This window comes from Stegodyphus dumicola, chromosome X2 (assembly GCF_044657685.1).
Source record: "Stegodyphus dumicola isolate Sdum_Otavi_A_Nest chromosome X2, ASM4465768v1".
Lineage (NCBI taxonomy): Eukaryota > Metazoa > Arthropoda > Arachnida > Araneae > Eresidae > Stegodyphus > Stegodyphus dumicola.
Window position 1 is genome coordinate 65,142,449 of NC_140781.1, and position 12,423 is coordinate 65,154,871.

The 12,423-nt window shown below is 29.9% G+C and overlaps 1 pseudogene across 1 annotated transcript in view; it reads left to right on the top strand.

Annotated features, from left to right (window-relative positions):
• Window positions 1-5,714: 5,714 nt before the first annotated feature.
• LOC118185872 (neuropeptide CCHamide-1 receptor pseudogene) overlaps window positions 5,715-12,423 on the top strand; it is a 127,401-nt pseudogene continuing 120,692 nt past the window's right edge. The window contains exon 1 of the transcript XR_015038887.1: window positions 5,715-5,818. The product of XR_015038887.1 is annotated as a neuropeptide CCHamide-1 receptor pseudogene, transcript variant X2 (transcript). The remainder of the gene's footprint in view (window positions 5,819-12,423) is intronic.

The window sequence follows — 12,423 nt, forward strand, 5'->3', positions numbered from 1 at the left end:
AGGATTTAGATTTTTAAAGTATTTTTCACTTGTGTGAATTTGTACTGTTATTATTCGCATATTTTGTATATTTTATATCAGTTTATTTTTCTTACTTTATCAAACTGAATATTATATTTGAATCTGCTTTGATTTTGGTTTCAACTTAATTATTACCTCTGAATTATTTCAACTTACTATGCAGGATCTGGCTAAAGGTTCATTTCAGCTTAATTTTTATATTTTATTAAGTTAATTATATATAGAAGCTAAGAGTAAATTTTAATATAAATAGTGATATGATTTTATAATTAAAATAATTTGAAAAAATTATCTAAAATTTTACTCAAATATTTTATAGGGTAACTCCACCAGATCAAAATTTCATTTCACGTAAAATTTACGGAAATATGTAATAATTCTGTGTTGATTACACGGAGTTTGCTGACAGCAGTATTTCATTTCTAATACCATGCATTCCTAGAACAGCGGGATTAAATGTGCTGACTATGTGTTTTAATCAAAAATCCATTTTTAAAATAAATAAGGCTAATTTACAAAAGAAATTAAGTTAATTTGGCAAACCTCTGTATTTTAAAACAAAACATAAGGAATTTATATCGTTAATATGAACCTGTTACATTTAAAAAAATCACTTCTCTTACTGAAATCAAATGACTGAAAGTTATTACGTTTGCCAGAATTTCCAGAACAATATAATGTTAAATGTGTTACCGGATTTCAAACTCTTCTAATTGATTTTAAATATCAGTTACCATTAGTCATCAAAGGTCCTCAGTCTTCCCTATATCTGTTACTTAAGAACAAAATGTTTCATACATTTACCTTCAAAATTCATTCCTTGGAGTGCGGTTCGAGGGCCTCTCACCCTTCTCCCTCTACCATCAGCCTCTCGAGAAGTTCGAGAAGTCTTTCAGCTCGTCGCGTTTTTCGAGTGCCCCCTTGCCGCATAGACAATATATGCTTAGAAACATCCATGCCTCCACCGGGAATCGAATCCAGCATCGGTACGGCAGGCAGTGTCGCTAACCCCTAAACGGCTGGGCGGCAATACAAAAAATATTGACTGATTGAACGGTGAATTAATGAGACGCTGGTGAAAATTTCAAAACTGGTAATACCTGCACAGCTTTCAAGACGTAAGCATTCGTAAGACAACACCAGTCGTTAATTATAGCTACTAATTCTTTACTTTAGTAAAGCTCTTTATTGAGCGCATCTCCGCAAACATTTCTCGGAATTTGGAATGTTCTGTTTTAAATGACTCAAAATAGATTTTTATTAGCTGAGATTTTGCTCTACACGGATTACATGAAAAGTGGACATTTATTTTCAGAAATCTTTTTGTCAGTTGTGTTAAAAATATTTTATATATATAATAATTTGAAGCATATATCTAAGGTAAATGTTTAAGTAAATAATTTTCAGAGCCGTCTTTGAAGTAATATGAGTAGGTGTTCCTTAGAAAGTTTTTGTGACAGCATTTTTCCTTTAGCCTTTCTACTGCTTTTCGAGTTGGATTAAACAAACAAATAAACCTTTTTTTAACATCTACTTTGCTATTACATATTCTTGGAAATCTTAAAGAATTTTATTTTGCAGAATTTTTTATTAAAAGATACTGCGTAAATTAATCAAAAATATCGGAAATCCGTTCAAAAGAATTTTCCCTCTCAGTACTTTTAATATAATCTCAAGATGTTTTTATAAAGTAATTATGTATAAATGAGATTTCACGAGCTCTTTTTCAGATGCAGACAGCAGCAAAAACCGTTTTTTATATATATATATATATATATATATATAAACCTTTCTTCAGTAAACGATAGCAGTCTTATCAGTTAATTTCATTCAATTAGAATATTGCAAAATTGTAATTATTTAAATTAGTTAAACAAAATTTTTTCTGACTAGTTTCAGTTCTTTTTATATCGATTAATTGCAGCAATAAAAGTCCTCTCGAAATAATATTAAGTAGCAAATCGCTTATGAATTTCTTATTTATAATAATAAAATTCAGGTTATTTCATTTTTCTCATTTTCCAGTTTCTTACTTAACTGGTAATATAAGCATAATTTCACTAATCATGCATTTTACTACGTTAATAGTCTCTCAAATTTCTTAGCTATAATTTTTGAAATTACAATATAATCAATATAAGAATATACCCAATATATAATGCAATATAATCTAATGTAATGCTTTACAACAGCAAGAAAAGCAAAAAAATGCTTTGTTTAACTAACGTATTTAACAAATAGTATTATAATATATAAATGTTTCGCATAAATGATTTTTCTCTCTAGTATGCGAGAAAAAGGAAACCTGCAGAGACTTTTCATACAGCTATAGTGTTTAAATAAGTTAAATAAATGTCAAGAATTCTAACACGAATTTTTTCGAATAATTTCAGGAGGATTAGGTAATTATTATGAAAGATGTTGTGCAAACATCATCTATAAGGAAGGTAGACAGTACGATATGGCCATAGAATCGGATAATGAGAGTGTCATTTTGATCGTAAATTAAAAACCTCTGCTTATTGTAGAACCGTTGTAATAATGTACTAAAAGGAACATGTCAGTATTTGCTTCCCGGAGATGGGATGCAGCTGCATGTTTTGTGTACAGAGTAAACAGTAAATTAGTGCCCTAAACGCGCTTACATTAATAAAATTCTGCTAACGGATTTGATTTTCTCTGATTATTGCCCTGTGATTCTGTTAATTATTTTATAAGGTGAGCATTGATTTTTTTCATTGAATGCTTCATTCAATTAAAAACCAAAATATTTTAATGCTGCTTATGTTTTTAATTTTCATTTTTTAACTATTCTTAGATATCATAAAAAGAAATAAAAATGCACTACAAATTAATTTCTTTGCAAATTATGAAAGTTTCAGTTATTTTATAAAAGTTATGTAAAATAAAATTAGTCTGTGCTTAATATTCTATTCTGAAAATTAAAGTAGAAATAAACAATAAGAGCTGTTGTGAGCAATTTTAACTGGCCCTGTAATAGTTCACAGGATTTACACACATTTTTTAAAAGGAGACTTTAAAAGTTTGTATTATTTAGAATACCAAATATGTTGATAAAAATTACTTATTTGAAGAAAAATGCATCATAGACTTAACTAAGATCATCTAAGTATTCAGACATGCTGAAGGTTGTTTTATAAATGCAAAAATTAAAATCACATTTAACCTAGTCCTTTTTATTCACATAGACTTATAAGATCTAGTAATGGGCATTAAAAATTGTGTGCATATTTACAATACTTTGTATTCTGCACTAAAATTTATGTGCACATATTTTGAGCATTTTAATGACAATGCTTATAGGCAATACAAGTTGATAACAAATAAGGAGGCGTCAAACAATTGCATTAAGTATGTCTTCATACATACTAGAAATATAGAATTATTTTCATTTATCACTGTTTCTATGAAAGAAAAAATATAACCATTGAAACAGTTTACAGCTTTTTGTGTAAATGGAAAATCAGAATGTGTCTGTCTTCTGAAAATTTACTTCCAGGAATGATACCATGTGAAATAACTTTAGGTACTAACTTCTGAAAATTTTATATATTTAATATGAAGAATTTTTCAGTACACATTAACAAATATTTATGAAAATATTTCGGATTAATTTACCGTATTTCATATGACACAAGATCACATAATACTTAGATAAATTTAGTGCATTTTAAATACTCGGAGTACTTAAATACTTTTTGAAATAATCGGAGGCATTCCCTTGTTTCAAAGTGCACTTAATCTCTAAACCGTAATTCTTCTTAAATATTCCAAATCGCATTTAAATCCTACCTTGTATGCAAGAAAGTTTCATTTCTCTGTTCCTTTATCTACCGACAATCTTTATCTTTCCTTCTTTCTGTTGAAGGGATACAAATGAGATTCTGAGATGGAACTTCTTCACAATTTTAGTCAATATGCCTACAGTAGTAGGACGAAGTAGAAATATGCTACGATTACTTTTGCTTCTTCCTTTCTGTCTTCAATGCCAGTCTATGAATTTTAGCATGTGGCTTTAGGAGAAAAAGTTTCTGCGTAATAAAAGACTAAAAGCTTTGAAGTAGTGTAACCTACTACTCAAAAAAGGAAGCAAATTGGCTCAGAAAGTTTTATTTTCGAGTAGAAATTATTTCAACATATTGGTTATTCATTTTGCTTTTGATTAATAAATTATGTAATATTCATTTATCATTTAACTGTACATAAAATAAAAAAATGTTATTGGAAATTTTTATCATTTCTTCATGTTATAAATATGAAATCAAATCGTTAAAACTCCTCAAAGGATAATTAGCCGTTCTGAAAGACAAACTGGTTGACAAAAATAAGACTGATTTAGTTATCGAGGCAAAAATAATTTAATACAAAATCTATCAAGCATCTAACAAAAACACATTCAACATATTTTAAATATACAAATGATAAGCTCGTAAGATATATCGATTAGTTACATCATTTGCAATGAATATATGTCTAAGATTTAGCTAAGGCTTTATCAATACAAATAAAAACATCTTATTTAATAAAATACGTTTTAATATAATTAATAATACGTTTTGTTTTAAAAATTCTGAAATTTTCTCTTGCTTTCAAATTACAACGTCATTAAGAGTGTTACCTGTTAACCGCCCCGACAGATGATCATCATTCTAACCCATTAAAATCATTTTGTTGTTTTTTTAAGCAGAATTTTTTTTTTCTTTTTTTTTTTCTTTGGGTCGAGTAAATAAGACCGAGCACTAGTGCCTGGGTCCTGTTCAAATCTCAGAGAAGGGACTGGTTTTATGGGTCTTTTGTGTTTTCTCCCATATGTAATGTAAATGTGAGCTAGTTTACTCGAAGAATCGGAAAGTTCTCGATGAACAATTAGATTGCCTTGATTATGGTAATGCATACTAGCTATCTATCTCGTATTCACGTTATACATTAGGAAAAATACGATAGCACTCATGATGCCTGTTCATTCACTGAGATTCGTACCTAGGTTGAACTGTTAAGTTCTCGAGCGTCTTATTTATTAGGCCACTGATAGGGTTTGCCTTTAGGCAGATAGGCATCGAGTGCTTTGTCGTGTTTAGTTAAACAAAATCATGATTATTCTTCAATGATTGTAAATAATTTCTTCTTGTTTCTATACGTGCACTCTTCTTTAAGTTTTAATTATATATATATATATCAGAGTTTCCATTTTCAAAACAACTTGACATTTGGGACTTCTTTTATTCTTCTCCTTCTGTGTAAGTCTCGAACTTACAACTTACATAAAAATATATTTTCTATTCCTTCAGAAATTAAAGCCTTACTACATCTTTAATAAAAAATTTTGAAAAGCGTAAGAAGTATATCGAATAATAAATAAACATTTCTTTATATATTTAAAATGCATACTAACTAAAAATTATAATCATACTATAAAATTAGATGCTAAAGAACAGATCGAAATTCTGATCAGATGAAATGAATTTAAAACGAAATTCCTTTTTCCCATAAACCTTTGCAGAATGTTCTTGCTTTGATGATTCAAGCGATATCTAAAATTAGAGCTTATCCTAAAAATACTGAAGTACTGCGCGCTGAGAAAAATATTGTTGATTTCAGTATTCGCCAAATGTGGAACCGAAAGTCGCCAAATAACGAAGGGGAAGAAATTCAGTTCTCGTTTTGAAGCAACAGGCAGATAGGATTGTGGTGAGGGATCAAAACACAGCCGACTTTAGTCCCGTAAGTTGATTATTGAAATTAGATGGTCTTTCAGTTTATAGTTTACGCGCTATTCGTAAGTATATTTAAATTATTTTTAATTATTTAGAATGAAATTTTTATTTTCTATATATTTTCATTGCTTAATCCTTTTAACACTTTATATATAATTATTGTGCCTAATGTATTCAAAATCTTAGTTTGAAAAAATATGTGAAGTTTTCTCATCTAACTTCTGTTAAAATTAATTAATTTTTAATGCCTTTATTAATGTCGACTAATAAAAGTTTTTAAAATTAAAATTAAATATTTTCTCTCGAGATTCAAGGAAAGTTTTGTATATTTGAAGATAACGAAATATAAGTGATTATTTATCGTTCTGATGATACTTATTAATAGAACATAAGTAGTAGAATTATAAAATAGAAAAGCAAATCTTCGATATCTTTTTTAGACTGTACTACGCAAATGATTTTGATTGCCCTGAAATTAATTTATCTCCTGGTAATTTACCACTGTTAACAATTTAGAATGTTAGACTATATGAACAGAAGTTTTTGACATAATTTTCTACATCTATTTTTCCGTGAATTTCTTTAAATTATTTTTCCGTGAATTTCTTTAAATTATTTTTTGAAATATGTATGTTTAGTGAATTATTTGGAACAAACTTTTAAGTACTTTATTTCTTATTTTTATTTGAAGATCTAAAATTTTCTCTCCCTTTCTTGGACTCCTAAAAGTACAATTTTAGTGTAAATGAAAATTCAATTTCTTACGGAATTCTACTTTTCTGCTTAACGGTTCATGTCCGTTGCATATAGGAACACTCACGCAGATGCACTTTTTATAGCTTTCACAAATATTTCAAAAACTTTATCAGTCCAATTTAGTTTCACAAATACTTAGATATAAATGATTAAATTCTAAGAATTTTAAGAAAAACTAGCTTACATTACACTACATTATTATGTAGCTTACAGTAATTTTTTTCATGATACTAAAAAAATGTCTGAACTTCTCGCGACGCTACGACTGTTTAGGCATTTATTTACTGAAGGAAATAGTCAGTTAAGAAATTTTATAAATTTTCGAAGTCTTGCTTTATTTCAGAACATTCATTGGCCTTGATTGGTAATGGATGTTTATATATTTCTAGGAAAATAATAGAGTTTTAAAATAAATTGATCGAAATAAATTGGAAAACAATTTCGCTTAAATGTGACATGCAATTATTTAACCTTATTTTTATTTGTTGTTACTAACGTATCAATTATAACACTGTATTTTCTAGAATATAAGGGGAGGTTTTTTTTTTCATAATGCTCATTTAAAAACCATATTTAAAATATATATGGTAATTTATCACTTTATTCTTTATTTTTCTTATTCAAATAAAATATATTTGCTTAGCTTTACTTCAGAATATGGTACTCTTATCATTAAATCATTTTTTGTGTGGAACATGCTCAAAATATTAAGTTCATTAATGTAAAGTTGTCTTAAGACGCATGGCGTTCTTATTTTCTCATAAAATACTTTCAAAATGGAGTGTCGCCTCATACTTGAAGTTGGTTTATAATCGGGCCAGTACATCAAATCCCGTTGACACAGAAAATATATATTCTAGCAAATAGGAGCAATATGTAGACGAGTCTTGTTTGTACAAAACTTGATGTTACTGCGCAAATTCATGTCATAGGGAGGAGAGAAAGTGGCGCATATTTTGCTCCGAGATATCTTTTTTCAAACTCCTTTCCTTAACTGCCGCAGACTTGAACTGTCCCCCTAACCCTCTTCAAAACTCAGTAAACTTTGGGTTCTAGAAGTTTATGGGATCGGAAAAAATACCCAAGGTACTGAAGTTTGAGTCATTGTCACGATAATAAGTTTCTTCGTATATTATTTGAATGTTGGTTGTTTGGATTGGTGTTCTAACGCACAGCCTGAAAGACTATTAAACAGATTACTTGAATGAAATATGTAGAATTATCATTTATTTCAAATGTCTATGGCATCAAATGCAATAAAAATACGAAATATGAAACAGAATCGCGACTAAAATGATAGAACTCCATTTTTTTTTTAAATTAAAATTAGATTTTATTTATACAGTGCAGTTATTCACTTACTATATGAAGCAATTTATAGCATCATACGCATCTTTAACCTCTTTCATTAGAAATTGTTAAGAAGACACACTAACTACCATATTTTCACGACTCCCTACAGTATATAATCTTCATTCTGCTTTAAATTGCTGTTAATTCCATATTTTCATATCTAAGCCATTTGCGGAATTTTAAATTCTTCATCAGCGATTCTAACTTAATCAAAAGATATATTTTATTTAATAATATTCTTAATAATTATAACTAGCTCACCAGGGGCCGAGATTTAAAGTCACTGAACATTGGTAGTTCAGTCCGAGGCTCGAATCCCAAACAACATTCTGCCTGCAAGGGCGTCTTCGTGGTTTTCCCCATGTGTAACGTGTATATGATCCAGTTTCCTTAGGCATCCCTTCCCTTTCGCATATAGCCCTCGAGAGCTTTGCCATAATGAAACTAATTGTATTCAATAGTAAATTTAATTCTTTCTTCAAAGATTAAAGCTGAAACGTAAATCTTAAGATACGTTTGGTCTACAAAATAACAGAACATACGAAGAAGCTAATAATAAAAGTAAATAAATCTTAACGAGTCAATAAACGGAAATTTCTGTTCAATCATTTTGGCAAATAATGTAATATTCCTTACGTCCCGATATCCGTTATTGTATCCATCTGTATTCTTGCGTTCTTGATTCGGATTGCCAAGAACATTTGGCAGGATACATGTTAACTATCTTCAAACTGAATATCAATATTCAAGGTTGATAAGTAAATTGGATATCTGCATTAAGTTTATATATTGACTAAATACATATAAAAACTGGAGTTGTAATATGGAAATTCGAGATAGCGGATTAATTTTTTCTTATTCCTTATCAATGGAAAATGAGCAGGAATTAATAAAACTTGCAGATAAACAAAAGCTTGAGATAACTAAATTTGGCATACCGAGATGTAACCTTTTCTTTCTTCGCAGAAGGCACATTATGCAAATTCAACCTGTTGTGCTGTCCATTTCAAAATACAAGGAACGTTTTGAGTATTACAAATATATTCATCCTTGTAGGAGATAATCCACCGTTAATAAATTCGGTAAAAAGAAGTTTCAAAGACATAAAACTTTCCTAAAAATCAAAAGTGAATTCTATCAAGCGAAGAAATATTTTACGAATGCTTTATGTGTTTAACATTTTGTATGAAAGTAGTTGAGTATTCGATTCGATTTCTAGAATTCTACAATCACATTTTAAGTTTGTATCAAATTTTTTCGATTTGGCTGCTTAAAAAAAAGTTATTTTTCTGGAACCACAAGACAAAGCAGCAAAAGTTTTCTGCATTTGTGATCAATTATTTGTTAATTAAATTTTCAAATTATTAATACTTTTTCTGGTAATACTTCTTTCGATTAAAATTCGCACAATTATCTCTTAATGTCCTAAAACAATCCTAAGTCGAAAAGAATTGAAGAGAAGTGTGGTTCTCTTTCATTAAACAAATGAGATTCCAACAACAGGAAAGAAGAAGCGATTAGAAACATTGACGCTGTAATTAAAAAAAGAGGAAATTAATCTGAAGTTTCTTTCCTTTTAATGTTAATAAAGTCGTTCGAGAAGTCTTCATTAATTAAAGAATCTGCGTATTGGAAACTCGTGAAATTACTATTCGGTTACCCAAATAATATTTGATTGCCTTTTCTAATCTCCTTACTGTGCTTTCATCAGACATTTAAGTTACAGTGTGATTCTTTAACAACTCTTCTCTATCATAATACTTTTCGGATTAAAATTAAGTAGATTATAAACTTTGGAGTACATTATACAATTCAGAGGTGGATAACTTCTGTAGCCTGAAGGATAAATCTAGATTGCGTCTTGGGCGGTGTCAGCACAATGTGTTACATTCAAGAAATGCTTAGCATTATAACTCGGATTACAGTCATTTCGAGATTCTTGTGGTAATAAGTTTGGATAGTTTTTTTGATGAAGATAGTCTTATAATGGTTAGAATTATGAAAATATCCACAAATTCGCAATTTTAATCAATAATAATAAGTTTCGGGGAACTTTCCAGTTTCAAGATACTAGGCAGATTTCGGTGTTTTGCTATGAGACTGTTCCAAATATTTTTCTGTACAAGTAATATATGCCAGTTTGATATTTCCAGTTAGAAAACATTCTTTCGTCGTCAGCTTCTTTCGACTGTTGTAAAGTTTTTCTAAACAAGGCTGTAATAAGAGATAAGATAGTACTTTTAAATTAAGGATGAACGCTAGAAAAAATTTGCCCATGTATCTTTTTGGAGGAAACTCTTTGTCGCGTTTTGTTCCATAAGGAAACGGATCTAATTTTTTTAACCTAGTTGCTCGCATAGAAAAGGATCTCATAAGCCACATGCAGCCTGACGCCATCAACTGGTGTAAATACATGCAGCAAGTTAACATAGTTTTTCTTTCTTAACCAACTTTTCAAAAGTAGAAAAAAACAAGAATGGAAATGTGTAAATGTTGAGCTACAAACTGAAATCTGTGATTTTAATGCTTATTAAGATAAAACATTTTTATGATACTCGAAAATTCTTTCAGTTGTGTTGCATTAAATAAAACTTAATTTAATATTTTGCGTAGCACTAGATCACAAAAAATCCGATATGGCAGGACATGTCGTCGGATTCTCTTTTGATCTAGATGAGCTAGGACATGACAATACATGCGACATGCTTCCACTTGGAAAAATATTCAAGTCAATCTCTCTTTCACGAGTATAAATTCGTAAAAAATAAGCAAACTCCTTTGAAATAAATATTTATAGATAAATTACGTTAACGCAAGTCTAAATAGAAACAGTATGTTGACAGAACATTGCACGTTCAGATAAACGAGAATATTTATCTGAATTTGCGATGTTTCGTATGCAACTAAATTTAAATTGCCTTTATTTACTTCAGGAAGCTTCAGAATTATTTATATACGTAAACTGTAACGAATGCTGTAATACAGGAATCCAAAGTAATTTGTACCCAGATTTCTGCCTCTCCCCCCTCCCAAAAAAAGAAAAGATCAACAACGAAATTAATGTTATATAACTGCGTAATATTTAATCAGGTTTTAACTGATCACATTGCAATATTTTATCATAATTTTGTGTATTCTTCGATGTCATAATTTTTCATTTGAATAAAAAGAATAACATCGCTAGCCCTTAACAGAGAGAGTCTTTCAATCTATCCTGGACTATGCAATAATTCTAGAACTAATCGCGAGGCATTATCTGTGAAAATTAGAAACACGAAAATAAAAGCGAGGTGTCAAACAGGATTAGTGGTGCAGTAAACGTTGTGTCCTTTGGAGAAGAAAATCAATTCCTGGTAGTTTTATAAGAGTCTCAAGAGAATAAAGTGTGACAAAAACTGTAACAAAACATGTCGATCAAGTCACCTTATTTCTCTGTAACAGAAGAAAATCTGTCCCAGATCAACGCGATCTCTCCGAGAGCAAAAGATCATCATTCTTAGATCAACCGAGAAAGAGAAACAGAAAGCCAGTGCATGTTTAGCTTAGTTTACTCGCATGTAAATAACTCCGACTAATTTAGTGTAGTCTGTAATACTTTTCAAATAAACTAATCAACTGTGGTGAGAAGGTAAAATTAATTAATAAAGTAAAACATAAGCACCTCAAAACATTGCAGAGAGGAATTGAAATTAAATTTTTGCTTTAAAAGCAAGGTAATGAACAGATTTAAAAGAAAAGTAATGAACAGATAGAAAAAGGAAATGAAAGATCAATACAATTCCTTTAGTACATTAGCTCGATTAAGGACGCCTGGTATGCTACAAAATTTTATCGAGCTCTGCAGTTGTTCAGTTACTACTTTTTCGTTTCACGAACTGGTATAGAATTTGCCTAACTTCTGATCCAAAGCCTCCTTCTAAAAAAATAAAAATATATGTAATATAAAAATTAATAAAATATCCATTTTTAGTACCTAATGGCATTAAAAAATTATGTCTCAGCAAATAGTGGGAAATATAGTAAACTACTTTTACATCATTCTCCTTGAAATTTCAGATTAGCATTTAGACAGAAATTACATACCAAAGAATAATTTAATATATAACTTGTAATCTTTCCTTTTCTTACTCTCCTGGGTGTTCAAAGACAATACTTTTCTTACTTCAGATGTGATTTGTTAGTGTACGTATAACAGTTGTAGAGTGATTAAATTTTTCGATGCAGGAGACGTGAAAAATGCGCAGTGCCCTCACTCCTGAATACTCTTAGTGTGTGCTTCCAGTAGTTACAACACGATGGCATGCGTAAAGGTGGGAAAATCCTGATGGTGACGAATTACCGTCCACCACCTTTTAATTCGGGAGCCACTTGTAGAAAAATTATAATTTTTCCAAAGTCAGGAAACTGAAGAAATCCGAAATGCCCTAGCCAAGATTTGAACTCCGGATCTCCTGAATATACGCGTCGAGTGTGCTTCCAGTTACCCCACGAAGTCAAACGGAAAGGGGGGTGACTAAAGTACCTTATACATTTAATGATTAAATATTTAATTTATTTT